The sequence below is a fragment of the Balaenoptera physalus genome (assembly GCF_965194825.1).
Source record: "Balaenoptera physalus genome assembly, chromosome: 1".
NCBI lineage: Eukaryota > Metazoa > Chordata > Mammalia > Artiodactyla > Balaenopteridae > Balaenoptera > Balaenoptera physalus.
This window is the reverse complement of record NC_138882.1, coordinates 113,804,631-113,829,149: the sequence shown is the minus strand read 5'-3', so window position 1 is coordinate 113,829,149 and position 24,519 is coordinate 113,804,631. Positions and strand designations below refer to the sequence as shown.

At 42.5% G+C, this 24,519-nt stretch overlaps 1 protein-coding gene across 1 annotated transcript in view; it reads right to left on the bottom strand.

Moving 5' to 3' along the window:
- Positions 1–2,978, bottom strand: part of BCAR3 (BCAR3 adaptor protein, NSP family member) — a 203,324-nt gene extending 200,346 nt beyond the window's left edge. Inside the window, exon 1 of the mRNA XM_082476960.1 lies at positions 2,794–2,978. The gene's annotated coding sequence lies outside the window, so the exon portion shown is untranslated. The remainder of the gene's footprint in view (positions 1–2,793) is intronic.
- Positions 2,979–24,519: the final 21,541 nt, after the last annotated feature.

Sequence of the window (24,519 nt, the reverse complement as noted above, 5' to 3'; positions counted from 1 at the left end):
TTGGTTTGCCAGTTGTTCCCCTAGCCTTCCATTGATTCTACAGATATTTACTGAGTGTCTTCCAGGAAGACAGTAGATGCTGAGAATGCATAGAAAAAGCATAGTCTCTGTCTTGAGGGGCTCACTGTCTTGGGATGGGAAAGTGGAGTACTCGCAAGCAATTGCAATACAGTGCGGGAAGTGCTATGACAGGGGCAAACCCAGGGGGCTCTGAAAGCCCAGAGGATGGGAAAGCTGACAGGTGGAGGGGTGTTTGTGTGTGTATTGGAAACTGCACTCCAGAGGGGAGAGAGAGAGGACCAGGTCTGGGAGCTACCTGTGGTTTGGAACTACTAGAGTCAAGGTTGCGGGTCAATGGAGGATAAGAGATAGGCTTGAGGTCAACGGGGGCCAGATCATGAAGGACGTTGCATGAGACTATTCAGAGAGCAATAGGGAGCTACTGAAGGTTTGTAAGCAGGAGAGTGACACAATCAAATTTAGGTTTTTAAGAACAATCGCTCCACGTTGGAGAGAGTATTGGAAGCAGCTGTGAGGCTGGAGGCGGGTGATTCCATTGCCAGCTCAGAACAGAGCACGGCAGGTCTCTAACCTTACTCTGGCAGCTGAGATTCTACGGATGCTGCCTGAAATTGTGAGCTATACTTGTGGCCACAGCTCACTCTTGTTTCACATTCAGGGGCAACTGAACCTTCTCTGTAGGAATAGCAATGTTAGCTTTTTCCCAGCATCTATCTCGGCAACCAATTGTTTTAAATTTAATTTCATCAGTTTCAGCCCCTCCTTTCAGGTTATTGAAATCTTTGTGCATCGTGATTCAACCCCTTCATTTTTACTTAAGGGGAAATACTGAAGGATTTGCCATAGGGCATGTGGGCCAATCAGTGGTGGAAGCAACGCTGAATCCAGGTGTCCTGACCCCTAAACCAGTCACCCTGTTATTCTGCCTCTCTAGGAAATTGATCTGTTTAGAGGAACTAGAATCAAGATTGACTAGCAGCAGCTTACTTGGAAGAGCAGGTCTTAGCTTACAGACCCCAAAGTCAGGAAGGGGGGACCCTATACCCCTTTCCAGTATTTCTTCTTGTTGACAGAAATAATCCCTGAGTTAGAATCTACAATCAGCAGGGATGGCATTACAGGTCTTCAGGCAGCTGAAGGTCACAGCTGTTCAAACCCAATCATCGAGGCACTTGACAATGTCAAAAAGCTTGCAAGAATTTCATAGGGTGAAAAAAAAAATCTTACAAGCTAATGAATGCTTAACAAAAGGTTCTCTATGGATCTAAACTAGTTCAGAACGTAAAAGCTGTTCAGAGAGACTGGACAGGTGATGGGAAATGGGACACCCCTGCAGAGGAGGGGGAGTGGGGCAGGGGGCCGGCAAACAGAAAGCTTCCCTGGATGGATGCCTAGAGAGTCAGGCTTCTTCTCAGTTAGGACCTAATCCCCTGGGTCTCCGACCGACTTCTCACCATAGCCCCATGAAACCTGGAGACTGGTTTCCCCTGGGCCCTGCTCATTAAAGTCTCTGACCCTCAGTCCTGGGAATCGGCACAGACTGTGTGCAGGGCTCTGTGCCCAGGCTGACCAGCGTATCCTAGGTCAGTCCATCTGCCACCCAGCACCACACCTTCATTAGCTCTTTTCCTCTTTGTTTACTTTTCCTTGATGTTAATGCTTGAAATATTTTTTAAAACAGAGCAGACCTCTACTTCTAACCAGCTCATCCTGCACCTCCTCTGGCTGACTCATAGGACCTCCATCCTTTCCCAAGACTCAACCCTTTCCCCATAACCAATCACCTCATTCCTCACTTGAATCCCCACCTCAAGTTCCACTAGTGCAATGTTTTCCCAGTATCCTCTGTTCCGAAGTCAAATGCCATTATGGAAACATCAGACTTGTCAGATGAGCAAGTACTTTATTGATGCCTTCCCAATAAGCATATGCTTGTCTTTGAATAACTGTGGACTGGCCAAATTTCACCAAGGTAATTTAGAGCAATGAGGAGCAACTCCAAAATACACTCTTCAGGGAGAGACTGTAAATAAATCTTTATCTACTTTTCATATAACAGGCACCATAAGCATTGTTTTAAGAGGAGAAATAAATCAAGTAATCAAGTCATATGCATTTTGCTCTGAGCCCTGGTCCTTACTGTCCAAGCTGGAAAGGAAGCCCCACAGCCTGAACTGAGACCATGACCGTCTCCCCAACTCTTTCCCTGTGGTCATCAAAGCCCTCCTCAGTGAAGCCGCGGCCTGAACTTATCCGGTTTGAGATCGGGTAGCAAGAGCTTCACTAAAGCCGTCATGTTTTTTAAAGAGCATTTTCTATAGCGTTCTATCTGGTTTCTCACACATCTTTGATGACACATGAAAAGCTTTGTTGAAGTGAAATGTATTTGTCTGTGTGCGGGTTACTCAAATTGCCTCTCTTCCTTGCCAGGAAATTCCGATATCTGGCAAGAGATGCCCACATAAAGTCCCACACAGCAGAAAAGAAAAGCCTCGCTGACACAGAGGACTTCCAGAGGATTAAACACAAGCCACAGTTTTTAATTTTTTTTAAAGGATAAGCTAAAATAAAAGCTTACTTCACTCACCCACTCAGCATGCCGCCTTTCAGAGAGGACACATCACTGACTGCTCTTGTCCATCGGAGACAGTGGCCACATTAGCAATTTAGTGTCTTAACTAAACATACCACCAACTGAACAACTGCTGCATCCAGGTGAGTCTGAGTTTAACATGCCTCAGCCCCAGCCTCCTCCAAAGCCAGCGCACTTACCTAATGACATGGTGCCGATGGGGCATCAGACATGGGGGACTCAGGAGGCATCTGCTGTCAACCACAGAGCTGGGGGTGCTGGCGTCTCCCCTCCTTGGGAGCAGGGTGCAGTCCTGACCTCTCAGCCTCCAGCAGCCCAGCGGCTGGGGAATCACAAGGTGATATGGTCAGGTCCAGACGGTTTTGCCGCGTGATTGTTTCATACCACAGGGTGCTTCCTGCCCCGAGCTAAAAGAATGAAGGAGGGGTTTTCTTAAGAAATGCAGCTTTTCGACAAAATTCCTTTTCTCTGTGTGTACAAGAAGGTGCATTGCCACATTATCTGTAAGAGGAAATAACTGGGGAAAAAATGCTTGCCGACTGGGGACTGAAATAAATGATGGTATTTCCATATAGTGCAATTAAAAACAAAAAAGAGGAGGATCTATCTTCGCTGCTAAGGTCTCTAATGTGTACTGCAGAGTGAAAAAAACCCATCAGATAGTACTTGCAGTAAGGTCCAAATTGCGTTTATTTTGTACATGCTTAGAAAAAATGTGTAGAGCAATTCACAAGAAACTTGGAATAGTGGAGCCCTTGAGGAGTAGAACTGGGGCAGGAGGAGTGATCTTACTTTTTGGCTCTTTTTTAGATTGTCTTTTTTACCTTGTGTATGCACATACTACTTTTAAAATAAAAGGAATTAAAAAAAATTCCTTTCTTGTCTAATGAAAAGTTTTTTTTCAGCTACACAGGAGCCTCCAATAAACAAAACTAAACTTCTCCATCATCAATCAAGCTGCAGGGGATGACTGTGAAAAGAGAAACTCAATATCCTAGAAAAGAATATTGAACAGTAAATCTCAGTGAGTTTGGGGAAGGGAGAGGACTTCAGAAAATAGATTCTGATACTGCTCCAAGTTGAGAAACACTGAATTAAATATACTACATCTTATTTTTATAACTTTATATGACAGAAAATTTTAGCATATAAAGTAAATAGTATAGTGAACTCTCATGTACCCAACACCAAGCTTCATTAATTTACATGGCTAATCTTGCTTCACGCCTAACCCATCTCCCACTCTCCTGCCACCTGCCAATCATCACGTCATTTTATCTGAGGGTATGTATTCTTATAAGTTAAGAACGCTCTCTTTTTTAAATGTTACCACCATACCATTAAGATATGTTTTTATTTTTATTTTTTAAATTTTTAAAAAATTTATTTTATTGAAATATAGTTGATTTACAATGTTGTGTTAATGTCTGCTGTACAGCAAAGTGATTCAGTTACACACACACACACACACACATATATACATTATTTTTCATATTCTTTTCCATTACAGTTTATCACAGGATATTGAATATAGTTCCCCATGTTATATAGGAGAATCTCATTTAAAGATATGTTTTTAAAATTTGTCAATAATCCCTCTATATCATTAAATATCTAGTAAGTATTCAAATTTCCAAACAAGAGTTATACAGGGTATTTGGTTGCTATGTCTACTATGTCTATACTATGTTCTCTCTCTCTGTTTTTTCCTTGCAGTTTATTTGTTGAGGAAACCAGGTCATTTGTCCTGTAGAATTTCCCACATTCTGGACTTTGCTGATTATATACCTGTGGAGTTTTTTAGCGTGCTCTTCAGTCCCTGCTTTTTTCTGTAAATTGGTAGTTAGATCTAGACTTGGTTTGATTTGGGTCTAATTCTTTGGCCATAATAGATAATGTCCTGTGTCTTTCTGGGATCCTAGCTGCCCTTGATGATTATGATTGATTGAATTGTATCCCCCCCCCAAAAAGATATGTTGAAGTCCTAAACTTCATGCCCATAGATGTAATCGGGTTAAAATGAAACCCACCCTAATCCAGACATTATTAGAGGAGAAACATTTGAACACAGACAGACTCAGGGAGAAGATGTTCATGTGACCACAAAGGCAGGAATTGGAATGTTGTATCTACAAGCCAGGGAATGCCAAGGTTTACCAACAAACAGCAGAAGTTAGAAATGGAAAGAACAGATCCTCTCCTAGAATTTCAGAGGAAGCGTGTTCCTGCCAACACCTTGATTTTAGACTCTAGACTCCAGGACTGCGAGACATTAAATTTCTTTTTTAAGCTACCCAGTTTGTGGTTCTTTGTTATGGCAGCCCTAGGAAACTAATACCTTTATCTTTGCCTAGAATCATTATTTCTTTTAGGACTTGTCAAATGGTGACATTCCTTAATTATTAGCTGGAATACTTCTATAAAAAGAAACATCTCCTCCACTACTATTTGGTTACTCTGAAGTTCAATTCATATGGCAAAGGTAGAAAACAGGTTTACTCGCCTGTTTTCAGGACAATTAAGTTGGTTTCCCAATATCATCCAACAGTGGTTTTAGGATTTTTTTTTTTTAGCATGATTATAAACTTGTGAATTTTCAACACGATTCACATGTTTCAATTCTTTTCAGTTATTCATGTTTAAATTGTCCCATTTGTGGCTAGTTAGAGCCTTGACAAGTTGGCCCTGAGTCCCTTTGACATGACCCCAGGAATTTCAAGTATGTTGTGATGTTCCAGGTTGATCATGTGCATTTCCTGCCTCAGACCAGAACCATCCATTTCCCCAAGAAGCCCTGGTTCCATTTAGTGGGAAATAGTATTAAGAGACTATAAACTGGCACTAGACTATAAACTCACACATTCCGTGTGACTGGTCATTGTTTCTAGGCCTTTTCAGTGGACAGAACTAGGAAATAGATTTTCAAAATAAGAAAATGTATTGACAGTTCATACTAATATTTTCCATTCAAATTTAAGATTATAAAATGTTTACTACATTTTTTAATTCTATATTTGCATCTCTGTCTCTTATGGTAAAATTCCTGGTTTCTATTAACATTAGCATAATTACTTATTTGCTTATTTTATACATAGCTAATAATTTCAGAATAATAACACCAATATTATTACTAACAACATGAATATTAAAAAGTTTAAGACTTTTTTTTGGAGTTCTTCTTGCCTTAGGATTTCTCCCACTAGGATGTATTACAATTTACTGTGTTAAAAATCTCTTAAAAAAAAAAAAAAATCTCTTGAAATAATTCCCCTCTGTGTGGTTGGCCACCAGCTCAATATATAGTTAAAAACATTTTGTTTTTTTTTTGACTTTAGGGAATTGCCTTTTTTCAATTTTGATTTAATTTAGTCTAAATTTTTATGTAAATTATTCCCATGAGTCCAAAATCAAACCCACAAAACAAGGTATATTCAGAATCTAGCTTTTAACCCTGTCCCTTCCTAGTTTCCTCCATCCCTCTATAGATAACCATTTAAAAATTGTGATTTATTCTTCTATTGGTTTTTTAAAATGAGGCAAAAATCACTGTCTTTATTCTTTAATGTCAACAAGGACCTCATTGAGATGACTTTACACATAAGTGAACAGCTTGGAGAATTTTGACAAATACACACCCGTACAAGTGGATCAGGATAAAATATATTTCCATCGCCCCAGAAGGTTACCTTGTCCCCACTCCAAGAGTCAAGTCCTATCCCAGAAATAGCTACTATTCTGATTTCTACACCAGAGATTAGTTTTGTTTATTCTTGACTTTTACATAAATAGAACCAACCATTAAGAGTGTCCTCTTTCGTATCTGGTTCAGTTACTATAACATGTGAGAGAGTTATCCATGCTGTTGTGTTAGTATTTCATTATTTTTAATTGTAAAATAGTATGTCACTGCACGAATACAGCATGATTTGTTTATCCTTTCATTGGTTGGTGGTCGTCTGGATTGTTTCTAGTTTTTGTCTATTATGAATAAAGATGCTAAGAACTTTCTCAGAGAAGTCATCTTTTTGTGGATATAAGCATTCATTTCTCTTGGGTGTGTACTTGGAAGTGGAACTGCTGGGTCATAGACAGTGGTGGTCTGGAGCCAGCTTGTACAGCCTGGGGCTGGTTATGAGCATTTCTTCCCAACTCTACTTTCAGTGACTTCCCATTGGTAGCTTGAAATCAGCCAAGGGGGAAATATTTATGCCACAGAAACAGGCAAATGCTATAAATCAGGACTTCCTTCTCCTCTACCCCCAAAGCCAATTGTTAAACATTTAGAAGCACACTACTGGGCTTCCCTGGTGGCTCAGTGGTTGAGAATCTGCCTGCCAATGCAGGGGACACGGGTTCGAGCCCTGGTCTGGGAAGATCCCACATGCTGCGGAGCAACTAGGCCCATGAGCCACAACTGCTGAGCCTGTGCGTCTGGAGCCTGTGCCCCGCAACGGGAGGGGCAGCGATAGTGAGAGGCCCGCGCACCGCGATGAAGAGTGGCCCCCGCTTGCCACAACTAGAGAAAGCCCTCGCACGAAACGAAGACCCAACACAGCCAAAAATAAAAATAAAATAAATAAAGTAGCTATAAAAAAAAAAAGATTAAAAAAAAAAAGCACACTACTAGCTACAGGAAAGTATATATTTAAATTTATTAGAAACTACCAATTTCCCAAATGGTTGTACCATTTTATATTCCCACCAGAAGTGCATAAGTGTTCCTATTATGCCTCATCTTTGCTAGCACTTGGTATTCGACTTTGTCTTTTTAATTTTAGCCATTAGGATGGGTAGGTAGTATTTTCTTACTGTAATTTTTATTTGTATTTTCTTGATGACTAATGATGTTCAGTATTTTTTCATGTGCTTATTGGCCTTTTGATGTTTTGGTATATTGACCCTTTGTCTTCCGACTTGACTAAATTTACTTATTAGTTCTAGTAGTTTATTTGGAGATTCCTTTAGGCAAAGGACTAAATGTCCTTGTACACAATCATATTATATGCAAATAGTTTTATTTCTTCCTTTCAATATTTATGTCTTTTCTCTTACCTTATTGCACTTATTTTTTTAAAATAAGCACTGCATATATTTTTTTAGATAAATTTAGCATACTATACATGTTTTAATTCATCTTGCTTTTTTCCCTTAACTGCATATTTTAGAGTACTTTATGCCAGCATATAGATAGAATAGTGCTTTTTATAAAGTTATTTTACCAATTTGACAGCACCCTGAAGAACTCACAAAAATTATATGTTATATGGAGATGAGGCAATAAGATCACAGATATTTATTTCTTGGGCCTTCCCTCTACTGGCTGGCTGGTTTTTTTCGGGTATAGTACTGCTGACAACTTGGCAAAGTCTAGTTATGGGAGGTTAGTGATCCCTCCGTCCTGATTGGGGGGGGGGGGGTCAGAAATTTACATAAGAAAACACATCCTCCTCTGTAGTCATAGCACCCCACCCCGTGTCATCAGGCTCTCCTCAGCAACCCTGCCACACATCCAGTTCCATTTCATTGTTTCAGTACTCATGTTTCAAGAACATTCATCCTCCAACTACTAAAGCAAGACAGAGAATAGATGCTTCGTCCGATTCTTGTACGCATTTCCCAAAAATGCATCTGTGAATGCAATTTGGCCTGTGAAACTTCTTGGATTTAGCATTTTATCTATGTGTGTGTGTGTGTATATATATATCTATATATCTATATCTATATCTATATATATATGTATGTATGTATATCTCCACACACACCCATTCATAGGAACAGTTTTCAATCTAGACTGCTGTAATCTTGCTGAAAAACAGAGGGTATTACATTTGAGCTTCCAATCTTGATTGGCTGGACGCTACTCAGAAAGGATTCTGTGTCTAGCACTGCAGCCCAGCTCCCTCTGAGCATCTTGAAAGTGGATGGAGCCATGAAGCTCTCTAGGTTTTAAATGCAAACACCCTTTAAGCCCAGCAACTTCACCTATATAAGTTTACCATGTCACAAAAATGTAGCATGTATATGTTCAAGGATGTTTATTGCAACCTGATTTGTAATAGAAAAAAGAAAACCTGGAAATAACCTAAGTGTCAATCGGTAGAAGACTAGTTAAATTATGGTACATCAATCTAATAGAAAATTATGCAGATGTTTACAAGAATAAAAACTATCTGAATGTATTGTTGTGACACATCCTTTAAGATAAATTAAATTTAAAAAGCAAGGTTAGGACTTCCCTGGTGGTGCAGTGGTTAAGAACCCGCCTGCCAATGCAGGGGACATGAGTTTGAACCCTGGTCCGGGAAGATCCCACATGCCTCGGAGCAACTAAGCCTGCGTCCCACAACTACTGAGCCTGCGCCCTAGAGCCCGCGAGCCACAACTACTGAGCGCACGCGCCTAGAGCCTGTGCTCTGCAACAGGAGAAGCCACTGCAATGAGAAGCCTGCGCACCAGAACGAAGAGTAGCCCCCGCTCGCCACAACTAGAGAAAGCCCGTGTGCAACAACAAAGACCCAACGCAGCCAGAAATAAATAAATAAATAAATAATTTTATATACTAAAAAAAGCAAGGTTAAAAATAACTGTTATAATACAATCACATGGGCATAAAATTGAAAGGTGCTAGATTATGGAAAAACAGATCTGTATAGAGCTATACATGCGGGTAAAGGCACTTATTTTTCTGGAGGGATACACTGTTAACTGCTACCAACGAGGACCGGGGAAAGGGCTGAGCCTCTACCAAGAGGAATGGGTTTCTTGGTGGTGAAGAGTCGGGTGGCTGGAGCGAGAACTGCTACCTCTAGGACCCTGCAGTACATTCACATGCCTGTTGAACACGCACCATGTGCTGGTGCACTACTAGTGCACGACTAGTTAGCACAAGAGCACAACATACAATGAGTAGTTAGTGTGGCAGACACTTTGTTAAGCATTTGACCTATATTGCGTCATCCTCAAAGCTACCCTAGAGACTACTATTCTCTTTCATCAGGAAACTGATCCTTCCATGGGATCATTAACTTTCCCAGGGTCACACAGCTAGTAGTGTGGGAGCTGGGATTCCAATCTGCTTGTCTCTTGTCACAGCTCTAGCTTTACCCACAGCTCCCACCTCCTGCTCCGTTTCTAGGCACCTGGCCCTTCCGGTTCCTCCACCAGGCCCCACTTTTCTAGTCTCCGCGACTTGCCCTGAGACACACTTTTACCCAACCCTTCCTTGCTCAGTTAACTCCTATCCATCCCTCAGCTTAATATTCAGATATCATTCCTCAAGGGGAGACTTTCTGAAGGTAGCTCCTCCCCTGTTGTCCTTATGCTACCATAGAATCACGTGTTGTCAGTGCTCCCCACAACCTGGGCTCTTGGGGGAGAGGAGGGTGTCTGTCTTAGTTATTGAAAAGCACAAGTCTTGGTAACGGATCATGGTAGGGTCCCAATTTCCTGACACTAATATATCTCTTGGCCAACATGAGATAAAGTAGTTAAGGGGGAAGGACAAGATGGGGGGAAGGAGTGGTCAAAGCCAGCAGCTGAGTTTCTAGCAGTCAGATTTAATTGTATAAAACTTTGAGAGAGACAGCGTGGGCACTGAATTTCAGGCAATTCATTCTTGTATAGGAGGCAGGGTGTGGAGAGACTACCCAGGGGTTAACAGAATCAGCAAAGTGGCCACAACTTCTAACTGGGAGATGAAATCCCTCAGGGCCTGTGTATGGCCAGAAGGCCAGGCTGCCTGTGCTCACCATCCCCATTCATCCATCCATTTGTTCACAAATATTTACTGAGCTCTGCTCTGAGCACTGAGGAAGAGGGCAGAGAACAAAAGAAAGCCCTTGACCTCAGAGGGCTTACATTCTATTGGAGATGACAGTTAACTATTAAACAAATATAGAAGGTGTCAGGCGGACGTAAGTGGCATGAAGAAAATAAAACAGGGTAAGACAATTAGCAAGCGATATGAAGGGCTGTTTGGGCATAGGGGTCAGAGAAGACCCCTCTTTGCGAGGAATCTGGATGAAAAAGAAAGTGAGCCTCACACAAACCGAGGGGAAAGGCGTCCCAGGGCAGCATTAGTCATGTTGATAGAATGTCATTAGAAACCCGAGCCTCTTCCTTCAGCGCTTGTAAGTAACTGCCTAGCATTTAAGTTGTTCAGGAAATGAGGATGCAGTCAGCAACACTCGTACTCCTGGGTACAGGCACTTTGCTAAAGCACTTTCGGCCCCGGGAATGGCTTATGGCAGCCACAGTAGCCCCTTCCCATCCTTGCAGCGGCATCAGGCCTCTCATGCCCACCCCTCCCCACCTCCTGCCTCTAGGAAGAGAACAACCCTCCCCCAGCATTTCATCTTGAATCTGGGGCCAGCTAGTCCTGGGGTGACTCATGTTCCTGTTGCCCTTGGCCTCCACCTGAAATGCGAACCCCTCAGGACACGTCTCCTTACCCTCAGCCCTGCCTTGTTTCTCCGTCCTTCCCGCTGACCCCGTCTCCCTCTGCTCCTGGGATTCCCTCCCATCCTTCCCCAGGGTGACCTCTGGGGCCCCACAAGAGACAGACAACACCCCAGACCTCAGCCTTTCCTCCAAGTGCTCCTCCACTCCTCTGTTAGGGCTTCTCAGCCCGCCTTTACCACCTTCTCCAGGGAAGGCTGCCCATTCTCCTACTTCCTGTCCAAGTCCCCCAGTGCTTTGCTTGTCCCCTCCTTTATAGAAACGAGCTTTTATTAGGGGAACCACTGACTGAAACTGCCCACCCTGGCCAGGTACCACAGTAACCATTTGCATGAGTTATCTTGTGACAGGAGGTCCTGATAAGGAATGAGGAAGTAACAAGCTACCACCAACCGGAATAATTTGGGAAAGGTCAAAAGGAGAGAGGAGACACCAGTCCATAGGTCCTACCAACCTCCCAGAATCCTCCTCGCTGGAATCCATCTTGGCTGAGTGATGCGTGTGCCACCAGGAGGGACCCTGAGGCAGAATGATTGGCCCAAGACAATGCAGAAACCAACCCCACTACCGTAAAACCTGAGACTGTGAGCCATGTGGCAGAGCAGGCCTCCTGGGTCCCCTTACCCTCCTGCTCTCCACTTGGTCACCCCTTCCCAATGAAGTCTCTAGCTTTGTCATCACATGTGTCTCCTCAGACAATTCATATCCGAGTGCTAGACAAGAGGTCACTCTCGGGCCCTAGAAGGAGTCCCCTTTCTGTAACACTTTGATTTTCATGCCATCCATCTCTTCTCCCCTCTACTTTTCTGGGTCTCCCATAATCATTATTAAGGGATTGACTCAGAATGTTCCTTCCACTCCAGCCCTCACCATCACCTGGGGAAATGTCAAAATCTGGCTCATGATTCTCTTAAAACCCTGGTCTCACAATTCCTTGGCTTTTTCAAATGCAATGACTTTTATCTGCTCTCTACTCAGTCACTCATGGCCATCCAGTGATCCAAAACACAAGCACAGAGACTGGAAAAGAAAATGGAGACAGGTGAATAGGAAGCCAAGCCAAGATGGCGGGAGCCAGGATTTTCTCTAGAAACAGGGCTGGGAAGCTCAAAACTTCACTGTGAGGGTGAATTTGACATGCTTTATGGGTGATTTCATTTGGTTTAAAAACTTACTTGGGGGACTTCTCTGGTGGTGCAGTGGTTAAGAATACACCTGCCAATGCAGGGGACACGGGTTCCATCTCTGGTCAGGGAAGATCCCATGTGCCGTGGAGCCACTAAGCCCGTGAGCCACAACTACTGGAGCCCGCGCGCCTAGAGCCTGTGCTCTGCAACGAGAAGCCACCGCAATGAGAAGCCCGCACACAGCAACGAAGAGTAACCCCTGCTTGCCACAGCTAGAGAAGACCCGCGTGCAGCAATGAAGACCCAATGCGGCCAAAATAAATATAAATAAATTTATCCCAAAAAAAATTAAAAAAAAAAAACTTACTTGGTCTGGTCAAGAATGAGAACATTCTGGTTAATAAAATATTTTTGTTTAAAGATACATATTACTAAATGTACAAAAAATAATAAAGTATATTGAAACCTCATTGAATATCACTTAACCATTGTTTGCTGAATAATAACATCCATTGACTTTTCAGAGCACTTTTGCACATCTTATTTCATTTTGATCTCAAAACAGTTCTGTCCTGGCTCCCTGGTATGATCCTGCAATGAATCAGGCCCGTTTTTTTGAAATCTAGACATCGGTACACTGGATCAACTGAGGCTGGCTTCACCAAAAGGTAATCTGGGGGCCCAGGGGAGGGCTGGTGGGAAAAGAAAGGTAGCCAGCATGTACGGAGCCGTGGAGTAGAGAAGATAGACCAGTTCTGCAAGGTCCAGCTGACTGACTAATTTTCTCCTAGTCTGGTGGGTCTCTAACAGGGGTCAGCAAACCTTCGATAAAGAGGTCAAAAGTAAGATAGTAAAAAAGAAATAGCATAGCTATGCTCCAGTAAAACTTTATTCATGGACACTGAAATTTGAATTTCATTTTTACACATCACAAAATATTACTTTTAATTTTTTTCAACCATTTACAAATGTAGAAACCATTCTTAGCTCAAGGGCTATTTAGAAACATCCAGTGAACAGGACTTGGCCAATGGGCCACAGTTTGCTGACCCCTGGTCTGTGCCAATACACTCATAAAGGAACTTGGCAACTGGCATTTTGTTCATGGACTAATAGTGATAACAACAGCTGCCATTCTGAACACTTTATGCCAAATACTATGAAAATGGTTTACATACTTATTATCATTTAATCTTCATATAATCATGCAAGTTATGCCCTCCCCACTTTACAGATGATGAAAACAGGGCTCTGGGAGGATAATCTGCCAGAGATCACACAACAAGTAAGGCTAGGAGATTCCCCATCTGTCTACAGAGCTTATGCTCTGAACTAGTACACGTGAATGCCCCATGTTAGCTCTCCACCATACACATGTCTGGGTCTCAAGTCCCCTCACTCTACCTATCCATCCTCCTACATCTTCCTGCTGTTTGGCTCTTTTGACTCTGGCTTTCACCTTTCTTCCCCACCTTAAGATTTATCTTCTCCCTGACCTGGCAATTATTCAGACTGGACACCAGGCAATCTGTCTCTTCAACTTTATATAAATCCATAGGTTTGAGTCAGGAAGTTTGAGCCAGGATGAGATGCCTTTTCTGGGGCAGATGGGAGCTGCTGGAGCCAAAAGGTGAGTTTCACCTAAAGCCCTTACAAAGTGCTGAGTGTCAAAGCCAGAAAAACCCAGACCAATGTGAAGTCAAAGGTGGGAAGATCTAGGAGGGAGGGGCACCAAAGGTCAGGTCATGAGTGGAACTGGAAGAGGAGGGAAGCAAAGTCAAGTCCAGGTTAAGTCCAAAATGGATAGATGGGAAAGATATACCATGTTCTTGGATTGGACGAATCAATATTGTCAAAATGACTGTACTACCCAAGGCAATCTACAGATTGCAATCCTTATCAAATTACCAATGGCATTTTTCACAGAACTAGAAAAAAAAAAAAAATCTCAAAATTTGTATGGTGACACAAAAGACCCTGAATAGCCAAAGCAATCTTGGGAAAGAAAAATGGAGCTGGAGAAATCAAGCTCCCTGACTTCAGACTATACTACAAAGCTACAGTAATCAAAACAGTATGGTACTGGCACAAAAACAGAAATATAGATCAATGGAACAGGACAGAAAGCCCAGAAATAAACCCACGCACCTATGGTCAATTACCCTATGACAAAGAAGGCAAGACTATACAGTGGAGAAAAGACAGTCTCTTCATTAAGTGGTTCAGGGAAAACTAGACAGCTACATATTAAAAAAAATGAAATTAGAACATTCTTTAACACCATACACAAAAATAAACTCAAAATGGATTAAAGACCTAAACGTAAGACCAGATATTATAAAACAGAGGAAAAAATAGGCAGAACACTCTTTGACATAAATTGCAGCAAGATCTTTTTTGATCCGTCTCCTAGAGTAATGGAAATAAAAGCAAAGATAAACAGATGGGACCTAATTAAACTCAAAAGCTTCTGCACGACAAAGGAAACCATAAACAGAATGAAAAGACAATCCACAGAATGGGAGAAAATATTTGCAAATGATGCAACTGACAGGGATTAATCTCCAAAATTTACAAACAGCTCATGTGGCTCAATATCAAAAAAACAAACAACCCAATCAAAAAATGGGCAGAAGACCTAAATAGACATTTCTCCAAAGAAGACTTGCATATGGCCAAGAGGCACATGACAAGATGCTCAACATCATTAATTTTTTTAAAAATTTACTTATTTTGTTTGTTTATTTTTGGCTGTGTTGGGTCTTCATTGCTGCGCACAGGCTTTCTCTAGCTGTGGCGAGCGGGGGCTACTCTTAGTTGCGGTGTGCGGGCTTCTCATTGCGGTGGCTTCTCTTGCTGTGGAGCATGGGCTCTAGGCGCGCAGGCTTCAGTAGTTGCAGCATGCGGGGTCAGTAGTTGTGGTGCACGGGCTTAGTTGCTCCGCGGCATGTGGGATCTTCCCAGACCAGGGCTCGAACCCGTGTCCCCTACATTGGCAGGCGGATTCTTAACCACTGCACCACCAGGGAAGCCCAGCAGCACTAATTATTAATCAAAACTACAATGAGATATCACCAATCAGAATGGCCATCATCAAAAAGTCTACAAACAATAAATGCTGGAATGGGCATGGAGAAAATTGAACCCTCCTACACTGTTGGTGGGAATGTAAATTGGTGTAGCCACTATGGAGAACAGTATGGAGGTTCCTTAAGAAACTAAAAACAAAGCTACTATATGATCCAGCAAACCCACTCCTGGGCATATACCCTGAGAAAAACATGGTTCGAAAGGATACATGCACCCCAATGTTCCCTACAGCGCTGTTTACAATAGCCAAGACACGGAAGCAACTGAAATGTCCATCAACAGATGAATGGATAAAGAAGATGTGGTACATATATACAATGGAATATTACTCAGCCATTAAAAAGAATGAAATAATGCCATTTGCAGCAACATGGATGGACCTGGAGATTATCATACTAGGTGAAGTAAGTCAGACAGAGAAAGACAAATATCATATGATATCATTTATACAGTATGTGGAATCTAAAAAAAATGATACAAATTAACTTATTTACCAAACAGAAACTCACAGACTTAGGGAACGAACTTATGGTTACCATGGGGGAAGGTTGGAGGGGAGGGATAGATTGGGAATTTGGGATTGACATGTACACACTGCTATATTTAAAATAGATAACCAACAAGGTCCTACTGTATAGCACAAGGAACTCTGCTCAGTATTCTGTAATAACCTAAATGGGAAAAGAATTTGAGAAAGAATAGATACAAGCATATGTATAACTGAATCACTTTGCTGTACACCTAAAACTAACACGACATTTTAAGTCAACTATACTCTAATATAAAATAAAAATTTAAAAAAACCCAAAATGCACGGATGGATGGATGGAGCAGAGAGCTCCAAGGCCATCCTTCAACTGTGGTCAGCTTTGAGGGGCACTGGGCAGGCAGGCCTGACTTGAAGGTGCATGGTCAGAGCAGACAGGCTCATCTTGGGACTCCCCTCCTGGGAACAGAAGTGTTCCTGGGTACCACTCTGCATCTTCAACTCCACTGTTATTGATCCAGGCCCTAGAGGAATGTTTCCCAGATGGGTCCAGATGAAACTAGCCATGTACTATAGAAAATTGGGGCTCAGTCCTACCAAGGCTGACATCTAAGGGGCATTTTTAGCTGTGCTGACACTGGTGGGGCACTGTGGTTCCAGAGAAGTCAGTTCATTTTCAGGCCAGTCCCTAGACAGCAGAGTCCAGTCCTGGGGGGAGAGTGACAGAGAGGTCATGGAAGGAGTCCAGTCCCTCAGAGAAAGTGCCGTCTGTCAGGAAATCAGTGCCAAAGGCCAGTTCTCTTAAGTACCCAGCAATCACGCCAGAAGATGAGGAGGGACAGCGTCCTCTGGGGTCATCAAGAGGAACACCATGTTCCAGGAGGTACCAACTCAAAGAGGTGAGATTCCAATGGGCTCCCAGGCTTGGAAGGCGATGAGGACCTCAGGGTAGGACAGGCTGTCTTAAATAATACCCCTAAGTCACAAACCTAAAGGCTAGTATAAGCTTGATAAATTTAACTGTAACCCTTAAGCACTTCTGTTCATCAGAAGAACCATGAAGAAGTGACAAGACAGGCCACAAACTGGAAGAAGGTATTTGCAACATATACAACCAACAAAGGGCTGATATGCAGAATATATAAAGAAATCCTACAAATCAATTCTATTTAAAAAGAAAGGGCAAAACACATGAAATAGCAAAAACTAAGAAGACTGACAATATCAAAGGATGTGGAATATTCCACTCTGGCAGAGTGTAAATTAGTTTAACCACTTGGGAAACCTACTTAATATCATATAGTAAAGTTGAAACTATAAATACCCTATCACCTAGGAATTCCACTCTTACCCTAAGCTAGGGTTTCTCAACCTCAGCACAACTGACATCTTGGACCACATAATTCTTTGTTCTAAGGGGCTGCCCTGTGCGTTGCAGGACATTTAGCTGCATCGCTGGCCTCTGCCCACTAGATGCCAGAAGCAATGCTCCCCACCACAGTCATGGAAACCACAAATGTCTAGAACATCTGCTGAGTGCTCCTGACATTGCTAAAACATCAGCCCCGGTTGAGACCCACTGCCCTGAGCTCCTGTGCACTAACAGAGTTCTGCAAAAATGTTCATAGCAGCACTGTACAAAATAGCAAAAAGCATAAGCACACACACACACACACACACACACACACGCACAAAGACTGGAAATGACGTTTATAGCCAACAAAAGAATGGACAACTAAATTGTGGGAAATAAGTGCAATGAGACATTACACAGTTCTAAAATGAATAAAGTTCTCTCAACAATAAATGACTCTCATGAATGTTGGGGAAAACAAAGTTGTAAGAGACTATGTTTAGTGTGAATGTGTCTATAAAGTTTAAAACATGCAGAATTAAATAGTATACTAGCTAGGGGTACCTACATAGGCAGTATGGTAGACTGCACTCCCACAAGATGGCTGCAACAGCATCTCTGGTCCCACCTGTTCTTCCAGAACCTGGCCACTTGGCCATCAAGAGGTGGAGGCAGGGAATTCCCTGGTGGCACAGTGGTTAGGAATCCATCTGCCAATGCAGGGAACACGAGTTCGAGCTCTGGTCCGGGAAGATCCCACATGCCAAGGAGCAACTAATCCCGTGCACCACAACTACTGAGTCTGTGCTCTAGAGCCTGCGAGCCACAACTACTGAGCCCATACGCCGCAACTACTGAAGCCCGCGTGCCTACAGCCCGTGCTCTGCAACAAGAGAAGCCACTGCAATGAGAAGTCCGCGTACCGCAACAAAGAATAGCCCTGCTTGCCGCAACTAGAGAAAGCCCCCACGCAGCAACGAAGACCCAATATGGCCAAAAATAAATTAATTAATTGAAAAAAATTAAAAAAAAAAAAAAGAGGTGGAGGCAGTGATCCGTCCCCTTGAAGCTGGTGGGGCTTTGTGGCTGCTTCAACTAACAGACGCTATGTGGCTTCTGAGGCTAGGTCGCCAAAGGCCGTACAGCTTCCCTCTGGTTCTCTCTCTTGGGGTGTTCAAACTGCTGTGAGGAAGCCCAGGCCACGCGGACAGGTCATAGGAGGAAGAACCAAGGCCCAGGCCTCAGGCCAGCTCCAACAGCCAGCTGGCACGTGAGTCATCTTAGAAATACGTAGAAGCCCCCCTCTGACCCGCCCCAGCTGATGCTGAGTGAGGCTGAGGTGAGGAGGGAAGAACGGTTGTTACTCTTTCATACCACTAAGTTTTGTGGTGGTTTTTTAAACAGCAATAGATTTCTAAAACAGACGGTAGGAAACTATAATGAAGAGCAAATGAATGATAACATAAAATTGAGGATCATGGTTACTGATGGGGAGGGGGTTGGGGAATGTGATGGATTAGGGGCTGTGGGGAGCACAAGTGGCTGAGCCTACTCTGATAGATGGTGAAACCACAGACCTTCCTACTCTTAGGCATCTGCTGTGCTGAGGGTGAGCAGTTCTTCCCAGCGTTAAAGAGCTGAAGAGCAGCTCAAGCCCCAGAGGGGAAGGTGTCCTGATTACATAGCATGGGCACAGCCAAAGGAAGGGCCAGAGGAAGTCTGTGCGTGGAATGCTCTCCCTAGGCCGTGCTCATCTGGTTGTTTAATCAACACTTACAGTTATCTGTTGACATTTTGGAAACAAAACCAAATGCCCTTGAAAGGACAAAGTGAGCTTTGTGCCTCTGAGCCATTAAGAATATTCAGATCTGGTCCTGAACTGTGGTGTGAACACTGGACACTTATCTTCCAGAGAGAAGGTCTTTGTGTGCAGACTTGGCTCTGGGTGAGGTTGTGATGTTGGAAAACTTTGACATTGGTGCTCCCTGTATGAGCTTCCCTTATCCCTCTTGAGAATTCCATGTTATGGGGATCCAGCATTTATCGAGCAGTGCAGACAGCAAACTCAAGGTCTCAAGGAGAATTGTGCTCAGTCATGGGGATTCCCAGAAGGGCCAGCCTGGGGGGACTGGGGTTGGAACTGAGCAGCAGGACTGTTCTGGGAACTGGGGCAGGTCACTCAGGTCTGTTCTTCAAATGAGCAGAGCTGCAAATGCCCTTCAAACAAGAAACAGTGATCTGCCGGCTTCTCCCAAAGAGCGATCAGATTTAAAAAGAAAGACTCTCCCCCAGAAGGAGCTCTCTATAGAAAGTGCTTTGAAAACTCAAAAAAAAAAAAAAAAAAGTATTGCTATTATTTGTTACTTTTCTATGGTAGAACCTGGGTCTATGTTTCTAAAGCAGAAAGCCTCAGAATCAAATGCTTGTGAGGCATAAAGTGTAATGGGTGAAGGGTAACAAGGAGTGGTGAGGACTGCGGCAAATGGGTTGAGGACAGGCCTTCATTAAGGACACCACCACTACTCAGCTCCAGCCCCCTGCTGAGAAGAGGAGAGCCTGGTCTCGATGTATTCAACCTTCTGATGGTGAGGAAAAGCCAGAAATTCAGATACTTACATAATTTTTTCACATAAGGAATCACAATTTTAAAAAAATGTGCCAGCTAAACCAGTTATACATATGAGTAGTATCTGGATGTGCCAAAAGGGATATAACTGCCTTACAGGGTTGTAAAGAGGATAAAATGAGGTAGAATAGAAATAACTGTAATTAAGTAGTGGATATGCATCAGAAAAACCTATATACCTAATAAAAACAATAGACCAGAGTCTACTGACAAACTGTATTTTCCAAAGACGACGGCAATAATATCTCCTATCCCACCTGCTATTTTTATTATGTAACCTTGACACTCCTTTCATCAAGTGGTGGAGGCTACTTTCCCTCCCCTTGAGCATGAGAAGGACTTTATGATTTCTTGAAGCCATAGTACGGTGGAAGTGACACTGTGTGGCTTCTGAAGATAGGTCCCAAAAACACCGTGCAATCCTGCCGTGCTCTCTGGGATGCTCACTTCTGTAGCCCAGCCTCCATGCTATGAGGGAGCTCAAGCAGCCTGTGGAGAGATCCATAAGCCCACACACCCAGCTGGGCTCCCTGCCAGAGCCAGCTCCAACTTGCCAGCAATGTAAGTGAACCACCTCCAAGTGGGTCCCCCAGCTCCCATCTGAGCAGCCCCAGCTGAGACCATGTCGAGCAGACATGGTCTGCTCAGGCCTGCCTGAATTGCAGATTCATAAGCAAAACAAGTTGATACTATTCTTTTAAGTCACTAAGCTTTGGGTGTTTTTTTTTTTTTTTAATAAATAATGTATTTATTTATTTATTTATTGGCTGCGTTGGGTCTGTTGGTGCGCGTGGGCTTCTCACTGCGGTGGCTTCTCTTGTTGCGGAGCACGGGCTTTAGGTGCGCAGGCTTCAGTAGTTGTGGCTCGCGGGCTCTAGAGCGCAGGCTCAGTAGTTGTGGCGCACGGGCTTAGTTGCTCCATAGCACGTGGGATCTTCCCGGACCAGGGCTCAAACCCATGTCCCCTGCATTGGCAGGCGGATTCTTAACCACTGCACCACCAGGGAAGTCCCCCTTTTTTTAAAAAAATAAGTTTTGGGTGGTTTTTTTACATAGCAATAGATAACTGGAACAGGGCCAAAAATTAAAATTTTAAGCCAGAGACATTCCTAGAAGGGTGAAGAAAGAGGCCCAAGGCCAACTCAGGAACTCCTGAAGCACAGGAATGCAATTTTTAGGTCAAAAGGAAAAGGTGTTTTTCTTCCTGATTTCCCAGGCTGAGACAGGACCCACTGAGACAAGTAATGGAGGGGAATGGACCGTCTGAGCTTTAATTCAGTGCCAGGCTGAGGAGGGAGTTGTAACCCTTCCACATCTGGGTGTGTAATCAGTCCACATCCTTTTCAAGTTTGAAGACTGAGCATTTTTATTTACCATCTAAGCCAGTGCTCCTCAAGCTGGCTTCTACGGTAAGTACCCCACACACTACTCCCCACAACCAACTTTCATAGACAGGGGTCTGGGAAGCTGCATTTTCAACCACTTTCCAGACGATTCTTTTGTACCAATTTAGAAACCTATAGTCCACTCACCTCCCATGTAACCCTTTCAGACGCATTCTTGGAGTTTATTTCTTGGGAAAGTGCTCATGGTTTAACATTTAAGCAGCCCATGGCTTTGTCAGGGGAAGAAGCAGGTGTTTCAGGCAGTGGCTCTGCATCCTCAGGGACTGGATATAGTGGGCTTGGCATTCCGCTTGAAGAGGTGGAGGGAAGGGGGCATCGTACACAGGTTGTGGGTGAAAACTTAAAATGAAATAAAGTCAGAGACGGCTGTGTAGCAGAGCTTCTTCCGCTGGCAGAGACCTTTACCATTCCTCCCACAAACCCTCCTATAACCCCGCTCTTAATCCACAACACGTCTCTTTCTCAGTCCTGACCACCACCCAGGACCCCACCTAGAATTGCCTACCCTCCAGTAGTAGAAAGAATTTAGGCTGCAAGAACTTAAGCTAAAAGTTGGAGAGTATGTGATTTTAGTAAAAAAAAAAAAAAAAAAGGTAACTGAACATGTTGTTAAAATATTTTCTCTTGAAGCAAATGAAGACATGGAATCTAACATGTGAAGGCCTGTTATGTGCAGGGTGCTTTCTAGTCACTACAGGGGAAAGCAGATGGGCCCTTTGCATCAGACAAAAGCTGGAAAATGTTATATGCAAGTTGTAAGAATATGTCTATATTATCCTATTTCTATAAAAAGTGTCCATGTAGCTCTCTGCTGGTGTATTTATCAGATAATCTGGAAAAGGAAACACCCAACTGATCACTGTGGTTGTAAATTGGGGTGCAGTGGAAGTAAAGGCAGTATGATATTACGATGAAATTTCCCTTTCTAAAATAAATGTCTGTAAAAAGTTTCTTTTTACTTTTTACTTTTTTACTTTAGGTAATGGCAACGTATTAAGAAAACATAATAAGAAATACTAAGAAATATAATGAGAAAAAAACCCATAAGGATTATTTAGAAATACATGTAATATTTTCCTTTGGAAACTATTATTATGAAAGTATAATTTGCATATAAAAATGCACCTATTTTAAGCATATGCTTTGGTTTGGTGAGTTTTGATAAAAATATATATCCTCCAAACACCACCTCAGTCAGGATATAGAACATTTAAATCACCCGAAAAAGATTTCCTGTCCCCTCACCCCTGTCCCAGGCAACCATTAATCTGCTTTCTACCATTATAGATTATTTTTGCCTATTCTAGATTTCATATAAATTAGAAGAATAATACATTATTTTCTCTTTTGTATCTAGCTTCTTTCCTTCAGCATGTTTCAGATTCATTCATGTTGTGATGGTATCAATCGTTTGTTCCCTTTCATTTATGAATGGTATTCTATTGTATATCACAATTTGTTTATCCATTCAGCAGTTGATGGACATCTGAGTTGTTTCCAGTTTGGGGCCATCTTACATAGAATAAAGTCGTTAGGAACACTTGTGCACAAGTCTTTGTGTGAGAATATGTTTTCATTTCTTCTGGGTAAAGACCTAGGCTTGGAATTGCTGCATTCTAAGGTAAATGTATGTTTAATTTTATTTAAAAAAAAAATAGGTGCTTCCATTTTGATGCAGTAATTATTCTCACAATTTATTCTAAATAAATAATCATGGATGTACGTAAAGATTTAGCTACCTGGATCTTCATCACAACATTGTTTACACATTTGCTACAATTTAAGGTACAGCCCTGCTATGGAGTACCACACAGCTATTGAAATGGCTATTTCAGGCTTCTAGTTCAGGTTAAGGACTTAGCATATGTATTTATCTTCTGAGACTCCGCCATTAAAATAACAATAAAGGGATTAAAATGGCATAAACTGACAGTAAAGAAGAAAGCAGGAAAGGGGTCGTCAGCAGACAGAAGTTTCAACAAATTCCTTGGAAACAGAAAGAGCTGGGTGAATACTGATGAATACAGCAGGTGGATGGGCTGCAGGCAATGAGGGCTCAAGTCTGTCCAGACACTGAGAGATGCCTCAGCCTGGAAATGAAAAGGATCCCAGAAAGCAGGAAGGGAAAATGGGCTGAAAACCACTGAAGTTCTATATATGCAGCAGACAATACCTCTGTTTGCCCAGATTAGACATTAGGTGCCAGTCACTTTCTCTAGGTCAAACATTAGAGGGCTCCTTTCTGAAGAAATTGTACAGACCACCTGGGGAAAATTAAGTTAGCCAATATGGAGTTTGGAAGTTCAGAGTGGAGCCTTCGGCATTCCCGTCTTTAGGAACCCTTAACAAGAACAAAAAAACTAGCTTCCTGCCAACTTTCCCTGGAAAGGAGCCTGAGAGGCTCTGCCCATGCTCTTCAAACTTCCCATCAGCCTCCTATTGCCTCAACCTCAATCTTTAATAGAAATGAAAAACCGAGAGTAAACAGATACAGAGGAAAATTGGCGATAGGAAAAAGTACAAACAACAACAACCACCAACAAGCAAACATGATTCTAGAGGAAATAGAGACAATTCATGGAGCAGGAGCGGATTAAATAAACAAACAAAAGAAAAACTTTCAAAAACCTCAGAGACAAATGGGAAAATACATCACTGGTAAAACAAGAAAAGGGTGCTATGAGAAAAAACAGAGAACAAGAAATAGTTCTTTGAAATTAAAAATATACTTGCCAGAATAATAATAATAATGTTAGATGACGAAGTTGAAGAAATCTCCCAGGTATAGATTTTAAGATTTTAAAACAAAAAATGCATGACGGAAAATACAAAAGACATAAAGGGATGATCTAGAGGTTTGGGATCTAAATAACAGGAATCCCCAAAAGAGAAAATGTTAAAACAAAAGGAAGGAAGTTATAAAAGAAAGATGGTAAATAATTCTCCAGAATGAAGAAGGGCATGTGTCTTTGAACGTTAGGGCCCATGGAGGCCCAGCACAACGAGTGAGAAAAGATCCACACCTGGACATGATCACCGAAAACTCTCAATACAAGAATAAAGAGCCGATACTACAAGATTCCGGAGAAGAAAATACCAGATTCTACTTTGAGAGATATGAGGTTTGACCTGGAATTTTATACACAGCCAATTTATTAATCAAGTGAAAAAGCAGAATTAAGGCATTTGCAGTAGGAAATTACTGTAAATTTTACCTCTGTATAGTTTATCCTCAGGAGTGACCCAAGGACATATTCCAGCAAAATGAGAGTGTAAACTAAGAAAGAGGAAGATATCAGGGTCTTGAAAAGAGTGACTCTGATCATTGAAAGCAGCGAAGGGAAACTGCAATAATGGC